Genomic DNA, 23,102 nt, shown 5'->3' with positions numbered 1-23,102 from the left:
GCGGCGCTAGGACCCTGCAGCCTCCTCTCTCGCGCAGCTGTCACTGACGTCGATATTCAGTGACAGCTGCGGGAGAGAGGAGGCTGCAGGGTCCTAGCGCCGTGCGGATTGGTAAGTTTCTGTTTGCTTTCTTTTTTCTAGGGCTGGCCCACGGCACCCCAGTGACAGCGCCGCGGCACCCCTGGGAGCCGCGGCGCACACTTTGGGAACCGCCGGGTTAGGAGCTTTCTCGTTTTATACATATATGAGCAAGTGTGATAATTATTGACATCTTATGTACCGATACTTACATGTAGTTGACAGTTTGTGTGTGCACATATTTACTTAATAAGAATATTCATTCAGCTATTTATTCATTCATCTGCTTTTGCATACACAATATCAACGTCACTCAGGGATCACAGGTGAATGAATTGTTTTCCTAAGAGAGACATGTATAAACTAGACCCATGTGTACATAGAGTCTCCTTGAAAAAGTCCAGACATATGAATGAAACGCGTTGGTGTGTATCGCACGATTTACACTTTATCATTAATGAAAGCTGATTTTAATGGATTTCATGTAAGTGCAATTCTTTGTTTATTGAAAGGAGTTTTTAATAGTTTCCTGATGGTCTTCCCTTTCTTTTAATCCCTTACAATCATCTTGCTCGAGTTCACTGATATTTACACCGCCTATCAGCTGGCCTCCTTGAGTCAGCCGACTATTCTACACGGCAACTCATGTGAGCTATTACACGGAGGATCGGGGACTGCAAGAGTGGGAGCTACATTAGTTTGACCTGGATATATTGTCCATTGCGCGTATGATACCTGGTGCAAGGTAATTAGATCACTTTACTTTAGATCTGTGACGAACACTAGACTGATACTATCGTTTACAATGTAGACTATAATTCTGGACATTTATTGGACAATCCGTTTATTTGGTCACTAATAGGAATAGACTCGTTTGAGCTTTTTATAAATATGTATGATATCATGAAGCTGATCTTTCTTTCCTTCCTCTTTTTATGCTGTCTTATATGTTGAGCACCAATTCTATTGATTTTCACTACTCAAAATCAGTTACTCTGAATATTTCTCTTTCAGAACACATAGTGAATACGTTACAAGCCTTCTTTCTCTTCAAATGGCAACCATCCTTTGTCTGGTGTCTGGGAATTACATTGACTGGTGACATTTCTAAGTTATTTCAGCTAGATTATTCCCCTCATAGGGGGTCACAAATTGAATACTCCACTGAATTTATTACCTTGGCTCCCGAACCTACCCAAACTCACTCAACTTATTAATGGTCCCACGATAGACTGCTGGAAGGGGATTAAAACAAGCAACAATATCTCCTCTTCTCCCCCTTGACTTCTGTTACAATCTTAGTAGGTACCTGTATCAATCCCGATTTGCGCTGGCAGACCAGAGGCGCCAAGAACCGCCGCAAGGCAGAATAACCTTAGCTGCTGGGAACCCAGGTCGTGGCCCTCGAGCCTGCCTCAGGATGTACCACTATGCTCAAGTCAACAAAGGAGGTCTAAAGTAACAGTAGTAACCGCTGCCGGACTGCGGGCAGGAGAATGGCACCAGGTTTGAAGGAATACAGCAATGTAGTGCAAGTACACAGAAGGTAGGAAGAGAATTGTCAGACAGGCTGGGAACTGGTACATAGAATATCAGGCAGAGGATTGTCAGACAGGCCGGGAACTGGTACATAGAATATCAGGCAGAGGATTGTCAGGCAGAGAGGTTCACTAGGAGATTCCACAGCCTTGTTCTGACAGGCAATAACTGGCAGACGGTTCCAGACAGAGAAGTACACTAGGAGATTCCACAGCTTGTTTAGACAGGCAAAACTCGTACACAGGGAGATCAAATAATACAGCAACAGAGGGCGACTGGTGAGTCAGAGGCACAGCAAACAAGTTGCACTGACACTGAGCAAGTGTCAGTGTAGGGTTTATATAAAGTAAGTTTTGAAATTTCTGCCCCGTCAGATGAGTCATGTGACCCGCCTGTCACTCACCGGACCGTGAGTGCCTCTTCCCGGACATTTAGGAACCGTGGCCGTCCACCATCCTGAGGGTCTGCGCATGCGCAGCCCTTTTCTATACTTCAGTGTATACCCCTTTAACTTAATTGGCAGATCAGGCAACCTCCCTATATTAAGCACCTGTGGTTACCACCACGTTGCCTGATCTTGGAGTCTCATTCCTCATGAGTCTCTGAAGGTGTTCCTGTATTACTTGTGTATTCAGTGCTGCTGATTCCTGTGGTTTCCAAACCACTTCTACTACTGTGGTTCCATACCACTTCTACCATCAACTTTATCATCATGACTGTTTGCTGATTCCTATCCGCTGCCTCCGTGCACTACAGTCTTCTACACCACTTCAACGTTATTTTATATCAATGTGACTGTTTGCTCATTGCTATCCGCTGCCTCCGTGCACTCCAGCTTTTACCTCACTCACCTGCTTCTCATCAAGTCTGTTTGCTGATTTCTATCCGCTGCCTCTGTGCACTACAGTCTCCTGCTTGCAACTCGCCTGTGTTCAACATCGTGACTGCCAGCTGACTACTATCCGCTGCCTCTGTGCACTACAGTCTCCTGCTTGCAATTCGCCTGTGTTCAACATCGTGACTGCCAGCTGACTGCTATCCGCTGCCTCTGTGCACTACAGTCTCCTGCTTACAACTCGCCTGTGTTCAACATCGTGACTGCCAGCTGATTACTATCCGCTGCCTCCGTGCACTACACTCTCATCTCATCTTTGCTGTGACTTCCTCGAGACTGCCGCTTTTCATTACCATCTGCTACACTTCGTGATCTACAGTTCCTGCCCTGCGCTGCACTCCTGTTTCCCATCGCTGTTGGTTCCTGTGGTTGCTACTGGTTACCTCCGTGTGCCGCTGAGTCCTGCCGCTGTGGTCAGCGCTATCGTCCATCTCCTGCTGATCCACTCTCCACGCCTTCACGTGTTCCACTGGCCTCTACCCTCCTGTCAGCATTGGATTTGTATCTCTTCTACTACCCTCTGCTGGATCATCTCCATTCTCCTGGGTTTCCTATGAGTCCAGTTCCACGTGTTGCTGACTCCTGTGGATTCGTGTCCCTGTCGGTCTACTCACCTGTGCGCTGCACCTGCTAGACCGCTGCTTCACCTATCCAGGGACTTCCTATCCAGTCGGTCTCCAGCCGCTCAGGTACCGCTGCAATCCCATCTGACTGCTACTGCTGAACCACGGTATGCATACTTCTCATTGACTGTGCTGTGTATTGCATATCTTGCTGGACTGTGTTTGGTTCTCTCTGGAGTTTGCTGTCCGCTGAGTCTATTGCCATCATTGACTGTGTTATCATTGTGCTGGACTACTTCAAGAGACTTTCTAGATTGCAGACCTGATCAGTCATTTATATATATGTATATCCATATTGTGCATATTACTGTGGATCGTGTATAAGGTGCCTGTGTATATCCTGTGTTGCAGTCTTCCCCCGTGCACCTCCTCACATATATATTCAGTGGTACAACTTGCTGATGTCAGACCACTGACTCCTGTTTACAGTTTCACCTGTTCCAGTATCCTCTCACATAGCAGTGGTACAACTTGCTACGCAGACCACTGACTCCCCGGATACCTCCATTTGGATTCCATTCCTTCACTCAGGCAGCGGTACAACTTGCTATCCGCAGACCGCTGACTCTCATCACCTCCTCGTTTCTGTTGGACATTCCTCCTCACTATAGCAGTGGTACAACTTGCTACCGCAGACCACTGACTACCTTCACGTGTCCTTTGTCCATACAGTTCCTCGTGTATTACTACCTCCATATTGCCAGTGCTGCTAGTCATAGACTTTCCTGAGCATCTCATCATCTGCTATTTCCTGTTCCGTGATCACCCTGCTACCAGAGTACCATATTACCACCTATACTGCTCTGGTAAGCCTATCATCTGGTGATCCCTGGGTAAAGACTCCTAGTGCCCGTGACAGTAAGATCAGGCCATGACAGACCCAGATACGGAACCTACTGCTAAAGAGATGCTGCAGCATCTGGTCAGCCGTGTGGAGCAACAGGATGCTCGCCAACAGCTGTTACTTCAATGTTACCAATCATTAACCTCCCAAGGAACATCTGGACAGACTGTTACAGCTAATATTGAAGCTCCTGTGCTTTCCTCCGTTTCCCCATTGCCATCCCAGGTGTCTACAGCTCCTACGCTTCACCTGCCTACTCCGTCAAAATATGACGGGGACCCCAAAACTTGTAGAGGTTTCCTTAACCAATGTTCAGTCCATTTTGAACTCCAACCTCAAAATTTTTCTACCCATCGTTCCAGAGTGGCCTATCTTATCTCATTGTTTTCGGGTCAAGCCCTGGCTTGGGCCTCCCCCCTGTGGGAAAGAAACGATCCAATTCTACAAGATAGTGCCAAATTCATTTCCACATTCCGAAGTGTGTTCGATGAACCAGGTCGTGTGACCTCCGCTGCTTCCAGCATCCTCCGTCTGCGACAAGGATCTCATACTGTAGGCCAGTACGTCATTCAATTTAGGATCTTAGCCTCTGAACTTCAGTGGAACACTGAAGCCCTAGTTGCCGCCTTCTGGCAGGGGCTTTCCGATAAAATTAAAGATGCACTGACTACCCAAGAGCTTCCCTCGTCACTTGAAGATTTGATCTCTCTTTGCCATCGTGTTGATATGAGATTTCGTGAAAGAGAGGCTGAGAAAACGACTTCTGCTAAAGCACCTTTTCGCTCTAACCCTCAATTTCGTCCAGTGTCACCCGCTGTGATTCCCATGGAGATTGGACGTTCCAAGTTATCTTCTGAGGAGAGGAAACGAAGAGTCAAGAATAGACTCTGTATCTATTGTGCTGATTCCACTCATGTCCTCAGCTCCTGCCCTAAGAGATCGGGAAATGCCAGGCCCTAACTAGTTCTGGAGAGGTGAAGTTAGGGTCCCTGGAGTCCTCTCCATCGTCTATGAAATCTAAAGTCTGCGCTTTTGATGTGACTATTTCCTTTGCTACCAAGACCTTTGAGTCACAGGCATTGATTGATTCCGGAGCAGCAGGAAATTTTATTTCCAAATCGTTAGTTAATCAATGGTCTCTACCAATGATTACCTTAAAAACTCCCATTACTGTGACGGCTATCGATGGATCACGTCTCATCAACGGTCTCATCACCCAGAGTACGTCTCCAGTAACCCTTCAGATTGGTGCTCTGCATCATGAAGAGATATCGTTTTTAATTCTTCCTGTTACGACAAGTCCGATTGTCCTAGGCCTTCCATGGCTTCAGTGTCACTCTCCCCAGATTGACTGGCGCACCCCTCAAGTCACGTCTTGGGGGCCTGAATGTCACCATCATTGCCTTTCCCAAGTCATTCCTCTCAAGGTACAGCAAGCTTCCATTTCAGCTATTTCACCGGGACTCCCTCCTCAATATGCTTCATTTACCGATGTTTTTGATAAAGCTCAGTCTGAACGTCTTCCTCCTCATCGTTCTTGGGATTGTCCGATTGATCTTCTTCCTGGCAAGACTCCTCCCAGAGGCCGGGTCTATCCACTCTCGTTACCTGAAACTCAAGCTACATCTGAATATATACGGGAGAACCTCCAGCGTGGGTTCATTCGACCTTCCACCTCGCCCGCTGGAGCTGGGTTCTTCTTTGTCAAAAAGAAGGATGGATCATTACGCCCTTGTATAGATTTTCGTGGACTCAATGCCATTACTATCAAGAACCGGTATCCCATTCCGTTGATCACTGAGCTATTTGACCGCATTAAGGGAGCCCGTATTTTTACTAAGTTGGATCTTCGTGGTGCTTACAATTTAATCAGAATCCGTTCCGGTGACGAATGGAAGACGGCGTTTAACACCAGAGACGGGCATTACGAATATCTGGTAATGCCTTTCGGGCTATGTAATGCCCCCGCCGTTTTTCAGGGCTTCATCAATGAGATTTTTCGGGACTTATTATATGTATGTGTCGTCGTCTACCTGGACGACATATTGATTTTTTCACAGGACCTGCCTTCTCACCACCAACATGTGGCAGAAGTCCTCTCCAGGCTACGGAAAAATTCATTGTTCTGTAAATTAGAAAAATGTTCATTCGAATTACCCCAGATTCCATTCTTGGGGTATATTGTTTCCGGAGTTGGTCTGAAGATGGATCCTGACAAAGTAAATGCTGTACTACATTGGCCCCAGCCAACTACTCTTCGTGCCATCCAGCGTTTTTTAGGTTTTGCCAATTACTATAGACGCTTCATTCAAGACTTTTCTTCCATTGCATCTCCTATTGTGGCCCTGACTCGTAAAGGGGCTAATCCTAAGCAATGGTCTACTGAGGCTATTCAAGCCTTTCAAACATTAAAAGAGTCCTTCTCTTCGGCTCCAATCCTTCGTCAGCCTGATGTGACACTCCCTTTTTTCCTAGAAGTAGATGCCTCTAATGTGGGCTTAGGAGCTATTCTCTCCCAACGCTCGGAACAGCAAAAATTCCACCCTTGTGCCTTCTATTCTCGGGGTCTCCTACCCGCAGAGAAGAATTATACCATCGGAGACAAGGAATTACTGGCTATCAAAGCCGCATTAGAGGAATGGAGATACTTGTTGGAGGGAGCTCGCCATCCGGTGACGATCTTCACGGATCATAAGAACTTATCATATCTCCAGTCTGCCCAATGCTTGAACCCTCGTCAAGCAAGATGGTCTCTTTTCTTTTCCCGTTTTGAATTAATAATTACCTTCAAACCAGCTGCCAAAAACAAAAAAGCTGATGCCTTATCTAGAGCCTTTGCTACGTCCTCTGATATAGAAGAGGTTTCCAACCATACCATTCTAGACCCCAAATGTATCTCACTGGCTGCTTCATCCACCAAAACGCTACCATTTGGGAAGACCCTCGTGCCTCCTACTCTAAGGAGGAAAATCCTTTCGTGGTTCCATGCCTCTCGTTTTTCTGGACACGCCGGTGAACACAAGACTTTTGAGATCCTCTCTCGAAGTTACTGGTGGCCTTCAATGAGGAGAGACGTCAAAGAGTTCATTGCTTCCTGTGAATTATGTTCGCAATTCAAATCCTCCCGCAGAACCCCAGCAGGGTTGCTGCGACCACTACCCATTCCGTCCAAACCATGGACCCATATTAGTATGGATTTCGTTACTGACTTACCACCTAGTAAGAGCCATAACACTATTTGGGTCGTAGTGGACAGATTTTCGAAGATGGCTCATTTCATCCCTCTGTCTGGTTTGCCTTCCTCGTCTATCCTGGCTGAACATTTCATTAAAGAGATCTTCCGTATCCATGGATGTCCATCTGAGATTGTGTCTGATAGAGGAGTACAATTCGTGTCCAGATTCTGGCGAGCCCTTTGTAAAACCTTGGGCATACGATTAGCACTCTCATCTTCTTACCATCCACAATCCAATGGACAAACCGAACGTGTCAATCAAGATCTTGAGACTTTTATAAGGATATTTTCATCAGCCAATCAAGACAACTGGGTAGAGTTACTCCCTTGGGCTGAGTTCGCCCATAACAACATGTACCATGAGTCATCATCCAAAACTCCATTCTTTGTGGTCTACGGTCACCATCCGTCTTTTCCGGAATTTCCTGCCCTCCCGCCCACCCAAGTTCCTGCGGTGGAGACTGTTTGTCAGACCTTTAAAAATATCTGGTCTCAGGTTAGAACCTGTTTGAAGAAGACATCTGTCAAATATAAATCTTTCGCTGATAAGAAGAGGCGGGCTATTCCACCACTAAAAATTGGAGATCGTGTCTGGTTATCCACAAAAAATATTCGTTTGAAGGTTCCATCCATGAAATTCGCCCCTCGTTTTATTGGTCCATATAGGATCATTCAAGTTATCAATCCAGTATGTGTGAAACTCCTTCTTCCTAAGAGTCTTCGGATTTCTAATGCCTTCCATGTATCTTTGCTCAAACCTCTTATTATCAACCGTTTTTCAACTCCTCCCTCAGCTCCGCAGCCAGTTCAAGTCCATCAGGAGGAGGATTTTGAGATTACCGAGGTACTAGATGCAAAAATTTCGCGAGGAGTCCTCCACTTCCTCGTTCATTGGAAGGGCTTTGGTCCTGAGGAGCGCTCTTGGATCAAAGCTGAAGATCTTAATGCTCCTGCCCTTTTGAAGAAGTTTTACTCCAAAAATCCGGACAAGCCCGGTTCCAGGCGTTCTGTGCCCACCTTTAAAAGGGGGGGTACTGTCACTCACCGGACCGTGAGTGCCTCTTCCCGGACATTTAGGAACCGTGGCCGTCCACCATCCTGAGGGTCTGCGCATGCGCAGCCCTTTTCTATACTTCAGTGTATACCCCTTTAACTTAATTGGCAGATCAGGCAACCTCCCTATATTAAGCACCTGTGGTTACCACCACGTTGCCTGATCTTGGAGTCTCATTCCTCATGAGTCTCTGAAGGTGTTCCTGTATTACTTGTGTATTCAGTGCTGCTGATTCCTGTGGTTTCCAAACCACTTCTACTACTGTGGTTCCATACCACTTCTACCATCAACTTTATCATCATGACTGTTTGCTGATTCCTATCCGCTGCCTCCGTGCACTACAGTCTTCTACACCACTTCAACGTTATTTTATATCAATGTGACTGTTTGCTCATTGCTATCCGCTGCCTCCGTGCACTCCAGCTTTTACCTCACTCACCTGCTTCTCATCAAGTCTGTTTGCTGATTTCTATCCGCTGCCTCTGTGCACTACAGTCTCCTGCTTGCAACTCGCCTGTGTTCAACATCGTGACTGCCAGCTGACTACTATCCGCTGCCTCTGTGCACTACAGTCTCCTGCTTGCAATTCGCCTGTGTTCAACATCGTGACTGCCAGCTGACTGCTATCCGCTGCCTCTGTGCACTACAGTCTCCTGCTTACAACTCGCCTGTGTTCAACATCGTGACTGCCAGCTGATTACTATCCGCTGCCTCCGTGCACTACACTCTCATCTCATCTTTGCTGTGACTTCCTCGAGACTGCCGCTTTTCATTACCATCTGCTACACTTCGTGATCTACAGTTCCTGCCCTGCGCTGCACTCCTGTTTCCCATCGCTGTTGGTTCCTGTGGTTGCTACTGGTTACCTCCGTGTGCCGCTGAGTCCTGCCGCTGTGGTCAGCGCTATCGTCCATCTCCTGCTGATCCACTCTCCACGCCTTCACGTGTTCCACTGGCCTCTACCCTCCTGTCAGCATTGGATTTGTATCTCTTCTACTACCCTCTGCTGGATCATCTCCATTCTCCTGGGTTTCCTATGAGTCCAGTTCCACGTGTTGCTGACTCCTGTGGATTCGTGTCCCTGTCGGTCTACTCACCTGTGCGCTGCACCTGCTAGACCGCTGCTTCACCTATCCAGGGACTTCCTATCCAGTCGGTCTCCAGCCGCTCAGGTACCGCTGCAATCCCATCTGACTGCTACTGCTGAACCACGGTATGCATACTTCTCATTGACTGTGCTGTGTATTGCATATCTTGCTGGACTGTGTTTGGTTCTCTCTGGAGTTTGCTGTCCGCTGAGTCTATTGCCATCATTGACTGTGTTATCATTGTGCTGGACTACTTCAAGAGACTTTCTAGATTGCAGACCTGATCAGTCATTTATATATATGTATATCCATATTGTGCATATTACTGTGGATCGTGTATAAGGTGCCTGTGTATATCCTGTGTTGCAGTCTTCCCCCGTGCACCTCCTCACATATATATTCAGTGGTACAACTTGCTGATGTCAGACCACTGACTCCTGTTTACAGTTTCACCTGTTCCAGTATCCTCTCACATAGCAGTGGTACAACTTGCTACGCAGACCACTGACTCCCCGGATACCTCCATTTGGATTCCATTCCTTCACTCAGGCAGCGGTACAACTTGCTATCCGCAGACCGCTGACTCTCATCACCTCCTCGTTTCTGTTGGACATTCCTCCTCACTATAGCAGTGGTACAACTTGCTACCGCAGACCACTGACTACCTTCACGTGTCCTTTGTCCATACAGTTCCTCGTGTATTACTACCTCCATATTGCCAGTGCTGCTAGTCATAGACTTTCCTGAGCATCTCATCATCTGCTATTTCCTGTTCCGTGATCACCCTGCTACCAGAGTACCATATTACCACCTATACTGCTCTGGTAAGCCTATCATCTGGTGATCCCTGGGTAAAGACTCCTAGTGCCCGTGACACCGCCATAGTAAGTGCCGAGTGTGGTTCTCGGAACACAGCGCTGGAGCAAGTGACAGGTGAGTATCCAATCAGCGAGTCCAGAGACCCGCTACCCGAAAGTGCTGATCGCGGCACACAGGAGACAACACTGGAGCAGGGGAGAGGTGAGTGTAACAGTACCCCCCGCCATAAGAGTGGACTCTGAACACCCTAAAAGGGTTTGTTAGGAAATTACCTATGAAACTGTTCGAGTAATGGAGGGGCCTGAATATCAGAAGCTTTGACCCAAGAGTGTTCCTCAGGACCATAACCCTTCTAGTCAACCAGAAATTGTACCAACCCTCTGGATCTACGAGAGTCCAACAATTGTTTAACCTCATATTCTGCTTGATTTTCAAAAAGAACCGGAGGTGGAGACTTCTTGCAAGTAGAGAACTGTTTAAGTACCAATGGCTTGAAAAGAGATATATGAAAAACATTGGGAATTCGAAGAGAAGACGGAAGTTTAAGCCTGAAGGCTACTGGATTGATGACTTCAGAAGTGGGAAAAGGCCCAATGTATCTAGGTGCCAGTTTCATACTGGGAACTTTTAAACAAATATTCTTGGTTGACAAACATGCTTTATCTCCAGGAACCAACTTAGGAACAGCACACCTCTTTTGATCGTAGATCCCCTTGGAGCGGATGGAGGTGTTCTTCAAGTTGGTCTTGGTTTTAGCCCTATTGAGAGAAAAGATATATGTGAGGGAATCAACCACAGGAACTGGAGATATGGGAGCTTGAGAGAATGTTGGTCCTCTCAGATGACAACCGTACATCACAAAAAGGGGGAATTCGCAATTGCCTCGTGGAAATGATTATTATGGTTGAATTCTGCCCAGAGAAGAAATTGCACCCAATCTGCCTGACAAACATTAGAACAAACTTTTCAAGTTCTTGGTTGGTCCGTTTGATAAGTCCATTGGACTGTGGGTGATATGCAGAAGAAAAGTCCAATTTAATACCTAATTTGGTGCAGAATGGCCTCCAAAATGTTAAAATGAATTGTGAGCCGTGGTTGTAAACGATGTGAAGTGGACAGCCATGTAAATGAAACACTTCCTTGATAAAAAGATCCACTAAGAGTGAGGAAGAGGGGCGTCCCTTAAGAGGTACAAAGTGAACTGCTCTCCAGAATCGATCCGTGGTAACCCAGATGACTGTATGTGACCTGGAAGGAAGTAAATCAGTAATAAAATCGATGGAAAGCTAAGACCAAGGAACTACAGGAATGGTTAATGGAACCAGTGGACCAAAAAGTCTAATCCAAGGCACCTTAGGTTGAGCACATACCAAACATGCTGCCACAAAGTTCTTCACCTCCTTTAGCTTAAACGACCACCCCCCCCCCCCCCCCAATAATAACAGGTGAGAAGTTCTCCAGTCTTCTTCACTCCAATGTGACTTTCAAAGCAGGAAACATGGGCCCAGCATAATAATTTAGGGAGAAGATGCAGTAAAATGAATGTTTTACTGGCAGAACAACTGAGGCCTTCAAGAGGAGTGGAAGCTAAGCTGCAGCTGGGATCTAGAATAGGCTTGATTTCTTCAGAAGAATCCTGATCGTTCGAATTAGAAAGTGCATCAGTCTTCTTGTTTTTTGATCCGGGCCAAAAAGTTAGATTAATATTATTATTATTATTATTATCCTTTGTTTGTTAGGCGCCACAAGAGTTCCGCAGCGCCATACAATGCACAAACAATAGTTAATTATTCTTGATCCCCGATCCCATAATTTTTCTCAGCAGAGAGAATTTTGTGGGAGAAAAAAAACAAAAGGGTGCAAATTCCCAGCGGGAACCCATTGAGATAACACAGCACCAATACTATAAGAAGAAGCGTCTACCTGCAGAATAAAAAGGAATCTGGGGATCCGGTTGACATAGGATAGGTGCAGAGCAAAATTCCACTTTTAGTTGGTCAAAGGCGTTAAGAGTCTCAGGAGGCCAGAGTTTAGGGTTAGCTGTCTTCCTGGTAAGAGCAGTAATAGGAGCAATGGAGTATCCCTTAATAAATTGCCTATAATAATTAGGAAATTCAAGAAACCACTGGATGGCCTTTAACCCAGTGGGAAGAGGCCATTCCAAAATGGCTTTCAATTTAGCAGGATCCATCTGTAGGCTACTCCCCAAGAGAATATACCCCAAAAATGGTAATTGTTTTTGTTCAAAAAGGCATTTTTGTAACTTACAAAAAAGATGATGTCTCCTGAGGCAAGTAAGGACTCTTTGTACATGTTTCCTATGAGAGGAAAGATCCCGAAAGAAGATGAGGATATCTTCCAAATATATGATGACAAATTGGTAAACAAGATCTTGAAAAATTTCATTCATAAAGTTTTGAAACACTGCTGGGGTGTTACACAACCCGAAGAAGGCACCACTGAATATTTGAAGTGACCACCATGGGTATTAAATGCCGTCTTCCATTCATCCGCTTATTTAATGCGGATAAGTTTGTAAACCACTCTTATGTCAAATTTGAAAAAAATGGTGGCTCCTTTAATTCAATTAAAGAGTTCTGAGATTAGCGGCAGTGGATAACTGTTCTTGGCAGTAATTTCATTCAGGCCACAAAAATCTATGCATCGGTCGAAGGCTGCCATCTTTCTTTCTTTACAAAAAAAGAATCCGGCGCCAGCTGGGGAGGTAGATTTCCTGATAAAGCCTCTTTTTAGATTTTCTTGAATGTATTCAGAAATAGCCAGCGTCTACGATATAGAAAGGGGGTAGATGTGTCCCAGAGGTATCGGTTTCTCGGGAAGAAGCTCAATAACACCATCCTAGACTCGATGAGGTGGAAATTTGGTTGCCTTCTGCTCACAAAAGACATCCAAGAATTCCTGGTACTGGGGTGGTAGAGATGAAAAAGAATTGAGGTTGAATGGGGAGGTACCAATTTCTTCAAGCAGTGAGAGTGGCAGTGTGATCCCAAGCAAGAATTTGGGCGGATTGCCAGTCCAATGTAGGGGAGTGCAGACGAAGCCATGGGAGATCCAGAATTAGCAAATTGATAGACCTGGGAATTATAAATAACGAAATCTTTTCTGAATGCAGCAGTCCGACCTGTAATGTAAGAGGAACAGTCCGGAACTGGGTTAAACCCTCTGAAATCTTCTCCCATCGATGGCTGTGAGGTGTATAAAACATTCAAGAGGAATAGTGGTGATACCATAGTCTGAAACTGCAGCAGAAGAAATATGGTTACCTGCTGCTCCAGAATCTAGAAGGGCGTTCCCCACAGGTGAGAAGAACAGGGAAGAGAAGATTCTGTTTTTGAAAAGAGTTGAGGAGAAAAAGATCATCAACATCCAACGAAGCCCCCTCTTGTCCCACTAGGCTTTGTCGTTTCCCGGGCGAATAGGGCAGGAGCAGATGAGGTGACCATCCCCTTTCTCTCCCTTTCCTCGGGAGTAAGCCAAGACCAACCTAGTTGTATAGGTTCCTCAGGGGGTGTAGAGGGAGTTTGAAGCTGAGGAGTAAAACAAATAGTAGACCACTGCACCCGTTCTCTCTTTTGTGATCTCTCCTGGAAATGTAAATCCACCTTTACACACATAGAAAGAAGATTGTCAAGGGAAGAAGGAAGCTCACGGGAAGCCAGTTCATCTTTTATTTTATCAGATAAACCTTGCCACAAGCGCCTCGTTGATCCAACGAACAACAGCGTACTACCCCACAGACTGTCAACCTTGACGTGTAGCTGCATTTGAGACTCATCCTGGTTCACCAAATATTTTCTTAAAAGCCTTTAAAACCTCAGCACAATCCTGTAAAAGGGGATCATTCAGAGGTGAGGCCCAAGTGAGAGCCTGGCCAGAAAGAAGCAGTATAGTATAAGCAACTTTAGCCTTTTCAGTGGAAAAATTAGCTGTCAGTAATTCAAATTGTATCGCACAATGATTCAAAAATTCTCTACAAAATTTGGGGTTCCTATCAAACATTGAAGGATTAAGAATTCATAACTGCGAGGTAAAAGTGGAGGCAGGAACAGAGACAGGCTCAACTGGAGTGGCTGCTGGACGGGGCTGTACAGTGTTTACTGAGAGACCCTGAAGAAACTGCATGTGGCATTCCTGATTGGCCTCTTGCTTCTCTACTCTTCCCAGCAGATGTTCTAATAGATCCTTCAAAGAGGGATCTACTGCTAGGTCCATTATCGGTCAGTGCAAACAGTTGCAACCCTAGCAACCCTAGTAGGTACCTGCAGGTACTCTGGCAGACCAGAGGCGCGAGAACTGGTACATGGAATATCAGGCAAATAATACTGGTTATGATTCCTAGTGCATTCAGGAAGCCGCAACAGAAGTTAAATAAACCAAATGACTTTATTCAGGCAAAATACATAAACAAGGATTCAGTTTGTGGGATATGCAGATTTCCAGTTAGCAGTCTAAACAGGTATAACTCACATCCACAGATATGAACAGGTGTGATAAATGGCAGGAAAGTCCACAGAGCAACAGGTTCCAAGTAATGGCAGGTACAGTTAAATAGCAGGGACAAGTATAATGAGTTACCCAAGTCCAAGCGGCACAAGGCTGTCCAGGGAAGCAGACAAACTGAGTCCAGTGACCAAGCAGAGATCAGGGCAACAAGAGTTCTAGCAAAATCCAATAGCCAGGCAGAGGTTCGGCTCACAAGCAAATAAGCATAGTCCAATAATCAAGCAGAGGTCATGGCAACGAGCAAACAAGCAGGCTCCGGTAATCAGGCAGAGGGTCAGAACATGAGATCAAACAGCAGCAAAGCAGAACAGGAACCGGGATAAACAGGAGACCCGCAGCAGCCAGGTAAAACCGAAGAACTGCACTGAGCACAGGTAGAGGCAGGTATTAGAAGCTGTGAGACATGTGCAGTTCTAATCAAGCAAGGAGGTTAACCCCTACAGGCATGGTGCAAAGCTCTGGAGCAGAACAGCAGCACCTCTGGTGGATTAAAGGTACTGCTGCCACATACAAAATATAGGCAGAGTCGTAATAATAGCCAGACAGGCTGGGAACTGGTACACAGAATATCAGGCAGAGGATTGACAAACAGGCCAGGAACTGGTACACAGGATATCAAGCAGAGAGGTACACTAGGAGATTCCACAGGCTTGTTCAGACAGGCAAAACTGGAACACAGGGAGATAAAATAATACAGCAACAGAGGGCGACTGGGGAGTCAGAGGTACAGCAAACAAGTTGCACTGTCACTGAGCAAGTGTCAGTGCAAGGTTTATATAAGATAAGTTTCAAAATTCCCGCCCTGCCAAACAAGTCATTTGACCCGCCACAGTAAGTGCCGAGCGTCGTGCTCAGAACACAGAGCTGGAGCGAATGACAGGTGAGTTTTCAATCAGCGAGTCCAGAGACCTGCTACTCGTAAGCTTACAATCTATGGAAGCAAGCTTACAATCTATGGTATCCCAGGTTGTTTGTCCTGCATTATCAAGTTGAATCACTAAAATGTAACAGCAGAGGCTCATATTTATGACACAGAAGGCTCTTATAGATGTTATTGCTGCCTCAATTAAGGAAATCACAATATCGTCATATTATGTGGCGTAAATGTGAATGAAGTACCAGCATTTACTGTATTCGGAATTGATAGCAGGCAGGTCGCAGATCTTGTGTATCTGTTGTATAGTAGGTCTACATTTCATTCATATCAGCCTCATAGTGTTCGGAATTCTTATGTCGCTATTTTACTTGTCTGAATCACTGTCATAAGAATAACGAGTACCACCGCTGTGCAGTATGGAGTTCCTGTATAATTGTCTATTCCTTATGTTTCTGGATACAAATGGCAGCTTAATGCAGCTGGTTACAGTCTGTAATCTGGCCCAGTGTTATTTTCCAGGAGAAGGGTGGAATTTTTGGCTGAGGGGGCCAAAACTTGACGTCAATACGTACACAGGAGGAGAGCCTTTATGTTTTCCACAATTGGCACCATACTCAAATTCAGCCCTGGGACAAACAGAAGAATATGGGTCAGAGAACAACGTCATGGACAAGCTTTCTGATCTACTGTGGAAGGTTATGATGATGAGCAGAGTATGGCACACTTTCGCATGTCACGTGCAACATTTAACTATTTGCTGGAACTCATCGCCCCAGCTCTAGCTTAACCAACAACAAACTACAGAAAACCTAATGAACCAAGTAGGAGACTAGCCATTGTGTTGCGATGGTATGCAAAACCGGGAGAATACCGCATCATTTTGAGTTTGTTCTGTGAAGGGCTATCCACTGTTTGCACTCTAGTGCACATAGTGACTGCAGTATTGGTGAAAACCCTGTACCACCTTTTATCTGCATGGCACATGGACAGCGCCTTGACGACACCACAAAAGGTATCAAACAACATGGATATCCGAAGTGTGCTGCAGCCTCAGATGGGACACACATTTCAATTATTGTCCCCAGAGACAACTCGGCAGACTACTACAACAGAAAAGGCTTGTATTCAGTTATTCTACCGGTTATAGGTGACCACAATTTCTGGTAAATATGTAATATATCTACTGTTATATATGTATACTAACTAAATGTATTCTTTTCAGTTTCACAGTTGTGCACATGATGCCAGAGTTCTTACCAATTCTGACCTCTACCAAATTACAGAGGAGCAACATGATATTTTGATTTTCACCAGAGAGGGAAGAATTATTTTTTTTTTTTAAAAGTTGTGACATCTAAAGGATTGCATGTTCCAACTTATACTTAACCTGTGGTGTTGGTCATGAAATTTTCTGCAATTTTATTTGATTTAGTATTTTTAGTCCTACCAGTTTTAGAATTTAACAGCACAGATGGTGTCATGGTTGGCATTATTGTCTTTACAGCACTAAGACCTTGGGTTCTATTTACACATCAAAAGCAACTGTGTTGAGGTTGAATATTCTCCCTGTGCTTGCAAGGAATTTCATCAGATACTACAGCTAATAATAATTGTGCGCACAGATAATGCAGTGTTTCCATTGCATATTTTGGACAAACACATTCCTATATTTGTACCACCTCTACTGTTTTATTGAAACTGCTTTATTGCTTTTCAGAAATTCAGGATGGTGCAGGGAGTGGAGAGCCCAGTCCAGTTAATGAATGGACACACCCAGCATCATCAACTTTCGCCTGACCAGATTCGCTTCACCCATACCCTTAGCTCTGCCAGGATGGTGGTTGAAAATGCATTTGGACAACTAAAAGGATGTTGGCGTTGTTTAGAGGAATGACATTGACATCAACCTAATGCCAGATGTAGTTGCTGCTTGTTGTATTTTACATAATGTATGTGAAGTATAAAAAGAGCAGTTTCTTCCAGAGTGGAATATAGAGGAGCCTGAACTGCCTGACAGTCAAGTAGATGCAGTCATCTATGAGGGAAAGCAACCTAACAGTGCCGAACTCATCAGGAGCATCATTACTGCCAACATAACCGAAATGCTAAACACATAGAAAACATTAAGAATAATTGTATTAAAGAGAAATTGTTTAGAATTTGTTTTTTTTGAATAGTTTAATTGTGATCTAGTCACATCTGTGCAAAAGTGCACTTCACATCGGTGTTTACCATTTAGATTAACAAATGTTACATAAAAAACAGTAACAGTAATGTTTGTAAATATGGTTTTATAGACAATAACCTGTGTTTCAAATAAAGAAACATTTTTAAACAACAAAACATTTGCAATGATTTTAGAAATAACAAACCAACAATATTTTGAAAAAATGCAATTATAACAGAAAACACAATAAAACTATTGTAACTGCCTGTACATCTTTAATTCAGAATTGGGAGGATTGTCCATTACACTGGGTTTAAAATAACTTGGACCTCCACCGTAATTGGAATAATTTTCTGCAGAATAGTGTCGGGAAGGGTGTGGATGTGCTGTTGGGCCTTATACTTTAGTACTCAAATTATCTAGGAAAGACATCTCACTCTCTCTATTTTCTTTGCTGATACGCTCATGCATATTCCTTAGTTGAGTCATATAATTGCATTGGAGCTCCGGGTCATGCTCCAAGAACCTCTGCAGACGGGCATTTTATTTCGCCTGCATAGCTGAAACCATCTCCCTCAGCTGCTCCACCAATATGGTAGACATTGCTTTAGTGGCTTGTTCCATTTTTGTGATCTTCTTTCTCCTTGGTGGAACAGTATAGAATATAAAATATTAAACCAAAAGAAATAACAATAATAACACATCAAAATCCACAGTAAGGCTAGGGAGGTATGCGCAGAGTCGGATTCCAGCCCTCTAAAATGTGGGGGACGTAAATTGTAGGGACAGCTGCTAACACACATAATTAACGCTTACTATATAACGTGGATATTTTCATTATGATTGAAAATATCCAGTGCACAACCTATCGCAAATAAGCGCAGCAGTGCAGCAATTATCAATACAGAGGCCCCAAGTCAGGTCTGGTCCGCTGTTTCTTCTATACTACTCACTAGGTCTTCATTAATAGATGAATCATATTTACCTTTGCATTCTAGCTGGTCCATTGTGCAATATGATGTAGCACATGCCCTTGTGTTTCAAACTCCCATTGTCCTATAGATTGTAAGCTTGCGAGCAGGGTTCTCTTACTTCTCTGTCGGTATGTATTATCCAGTATTGTCTTATCAATGTTTGTTCCCAATTGTAAAGCGCTACGGAATTTGCTGCCGCTATATAAATAAATGTTGATGATGATGATGAAGATGACAGGAGAGGAGGAAGTGAAACACAAACAAGTTGTGGCAGTTTCAGAATCAGCTCTGAGGGTCTACTCAGACTGCTTCTTTATTTATTCCTAAGCATGAGCATTAACTGGTTAACAACAAGTACATATAAAGACAAATCTTTCTTTGCAACAGTAAGTGCATATAAGGAAATCTCTTTAGCTCAGCAAATATTTATTTGCAACAATAAATACATTGAAGGCAACATCCTTTGTCCAGTACTACGTAATGACTTCCAGGCCATTTGTTTTCAGTCTTGCATCCTGCTATTGTCTGTTCCATGGGAAACAATTGTTTTTTTTCAAGGGCGTAGTACTCATATCTGTAGTTATAGTTTTTTAAAGTATTTCACACATATATTTGTACCTTTAATAACTATTTATTGTTTTATACTCTCACAATCCCCTCTTTTTATTCCACTAAACAAATATACATGTGTTTCCTGACCCTTCCTTTCATGTCATGATACAGGGTTACCTTTCTATTTCTCCAGCTACTTTTACCCAGATTTTGACCTAACGTCTTCACGTGGATAGAGAATTAATCATTCACAAGAAAAGGTAGCCTTGCATCATTTATTCTTTCCCTAGCAGTTTTTTACTGCAGTATACACATGTCATTTTTGCTTGATAGGGGTTATTCCGTTTATATGAGGTACATACTTTTTGAGTTTGATTAAAATATGTTGGTACTGGAATCATGGCCTGATAAACCATTTTTTAAACTTACAGGACAAATAACAATTCCACACAATCAACAGAATAAAAACCACTATTATTACCAATATTGGATGAAGCATTTTCCTTATAAATATTTGTTGCAGTGGGGGAATTACAATGGTGCTGCAGGTTATCTTTTAATTGATGAGCTACATATTTTAATTCCTGTGCTTCTATTATTGTCTGCATTTGTGAAGGGTTTACCTGTGCCAAATGCTCTGCCAGGCGCTGGGTGTTGTTTATAGCATTGATTATCCCCTGAAGATTAATAGTCAAGTTATAGGAGGGTAGTTTAATTGGGATAAATTGCTGATATATATTGTCTTTCCTATCCATGTCGAATATATAAGTCTCATTTCTCCATATTAGATGAGTAACATTTTGGATACATCCTGAAAATGGATGAGTCAAGTTATACATTTCTGTAGTTTGTTTATCATGGGTTAATAAGCACACTATTTGTGATGCTACTTCTATAAACATATAATTGCACCTGTTATGGAGCTCCCAATTATAGACACTAGTCGGATGTTCTAACTTCCAAGATTCATAAACTTGAGTGTTTTGAGAGCACACTATTCCATTATCTGTATTTGAGGAAAATCCTAAGAGATGTGTGTTGCTTTTATCATTTATATACTCCCCTTTTATCTGTGGGGTCTTTAATTGTGTTCCACTGACCTGGGCATAAAGTGGGACAGGTAATATGAGGAATTTACACATTCTCTCGGTCCTCAGTATACTGTATGTCTGAAAACCTCCTGTGCACCAGTTTTCTGTACACTTCACACCCATTCCATTGGTTTGGATCTAAAACTGCATAGCTACATTAAACATATTTCTATATACCAGTTGGTTGTTAGTCATTTACTGTTACTAATGCTATGCACATTATCACAAGAAAAGGATTCATGGTGCTTCAATTTTCACCATCAGTTTTTTTGCAGTGAGACGCGTGGACCCAGGTGTCTCTTCCTCCTAACTTAACAGAAGTGGGAGTGGTCAAAACCACTTGATATGGACCGTCAAATCTGGGTTCCAAAGTTTTCCTCACATGCCTATTTAGGTAGACCCAGTCTCCTGGTTGCAAAGCATGGGATCCTGTATCATTATTTGGATGTGGAATAGAGGAGAAAACTTGAGAGTGCACATTAGTCATTTTCTTTGTAAGCTGTATTAAATAATCAGTTAGATGTGCATTATTATGTTGCAATTGCTGAGGAAAAAAACACCCTGTCTTGGGGGTCCCCCAAACAATATTTCATCAGGGGACAACTTATGCTTCTTTCCTGGTGTTGTTCTAACTGAATATAGAGCTAAATGTAAACAATCTACCCAGGTTTTTACCTGTTTCTGCAATAATTTTCAGAATTTTTAACTTTAATGTGCCATTCATTCTTTCCACTTTTCCACTTGCCTGAGGCCTATGGGGGGGTATGAAAGGCTTGCTGTATCCCCATATTCTTCATTATATTTTGCATTACTTCCACCGTGAAGTGCGATCCTCGGTCTGATTCTATTGTTTTCCATAACTGGAAATTACTTCACTTATCAGTTTCTTGGCAGTGTTTTTAGCTATTGCTGTAGCCACTGACCAGGTCTCTGGCCAATTTGAGAATAGATCTGTACACACAAGGACATACTCATATGTTCCTACCTTAGGTAGTTGTATGTAGTCAATCTGCAATAGCTGAAATGGGTACAATGGCTTTGGTGTGTTCTTCTGTGGTGTATTCACTACCTGACCTGGTTTGTATTTTCCGCATATCACACAGGCTGCTGCATATGCCGTAGCAGCTGCATTGAATCCTGGAGCTATCCAATGTCCTAAGACAATATTGGTCATAGCTTCTTTAGAATTGTGAACCAGCCAATGTGCCAATTGAGTAATCATAGGGTATAGGCTTCTGGATAGACAACACTTATTATCTGTTCTCCAGAGCCCTCCCTGACATGCGGCACCTACCTTTTCCCATGCTCTTTTTGTCTATTGAGAAGACTTGTTCCTGGAACTTCTGCAGTATTTCAAGGGTTACAGACTCTACAGGGTTTTCACCCTGCATCACATGACAGACCTGCACTCTGAGCATGAAAAAACAGTAAGTATTTAACTTATGTGCAAAACAGAAAACTAGTTTGCACCCCTTGCATTGTAACATGGTTTTGTCCAGGAGACTGAAATAAGATACTTCTTCATTTAATATCCTTAATGAATCAGGCCCTTCGTACTTAGTGAGCCTTGGACAGATGCTTTGTTCTTGCTTGGTTTAGTATTTCTATGCATGTGGGACCTGTATATAATTAAGGGGTGGTCTAGTACTGTATCTGCCACTTTATCTTTTAGCAGGGCTGCAGCTGCCACCACCCTTATGCAGGACGGGACTCCTCTTATGATACTGTCAAGCTGTAATAAATAGTAAGCCAGTGATCTCTGTTTATGTGTGTATGTACCTGTGAAAGGACTCCTTGTGCATGTCCCTTAGATTATTTGCAGAACAAGGTAAATGGCTTATCATATTGTGGTAATCCTATCGCTGTGCCTGCACAATGGTTTGTTTTAATGTTTCAAATGTTGTTAGTTGTGATTCAGTTAGATATATCCTGGACCCTTTTACCTTACTAAGAGCATCATAGAGGGGTTGCATTAGGACGGATGCTCCGGCAATCCATTCCCTACAGTATCCTACCAAACCTAGAAATGCCCTTAATTCCTTGGTATTCTGTGGTGGCTTTACCTGCTGAATTGCAGTTATCCTGTACTGTGTGAGGTGTCTGGTACCTTGTGAGATGCAGTGTCCTAAAAATATTACCTTAGTCTGTGCTGCTTGCATTTTTTGTGGGTGATACTTTGCAATGTTGCTGCCCTAAGAAGTTAATTAATGATATAGTCTCTTCCTGACACCCCTCAATCATTGGCAACACAGAAGTAAGTCATCTACATATTGGAAGAGTGTCTTGTTTTTGTTCAACAGCTGCTGGAGCCTGTTCGATTAATTGTGTACAATGTATTAAACACCTCTGTAGCCACAAGTCCCAGAATCTACAATTATTTTATTCTGCTACTCCAGCAGGATCGGCTACTTCATTTATTTGAATCTGTGAAATAACCTGAGTCAATGAATCTCCTGTTGTATCTCATTGTATGCAGATGGGGCTACGGATGTGACATTAAATCACACACAAAGGTTCACCTAACATTCTCCCAACTGAATATACTTTCAGCAGGCATACATCTATCCATAGACGCAACACCAAAAAATAAATCATTTACACCTACAGTAGAACTAAACCATACTTACCAACTTTTTTAAGTTGGTGTCCGGGAGACTCTCTGTAGCAGGTGGGCGTGCGGGGGGGGGCGCCGAAATCACGTCATTTTGGCCCCGCCCCCACGACGTAATGAAGTAAATCGCG

This window comes from Mixophyes fleayi, chromosome 2, assembly GCF_038048845.1.
Source record: "Mixophyes fleayi isolate aMixFle1 chromosome 2, aMixFle1.hap1, whole genome shotgun sequence".
Classification (NCBI taxonomy): domain Eukaryota; kingdom Metazoa; phylum Chordata; class Amphibia; order Anura; family Limnodynastidae; genus Mixophyes; species Mixophyes fleayi.
The sequence above is the reverse complement of the archived record's forward strand: the minus strand, read 5'-3'. Positions refer to the sequence as shown.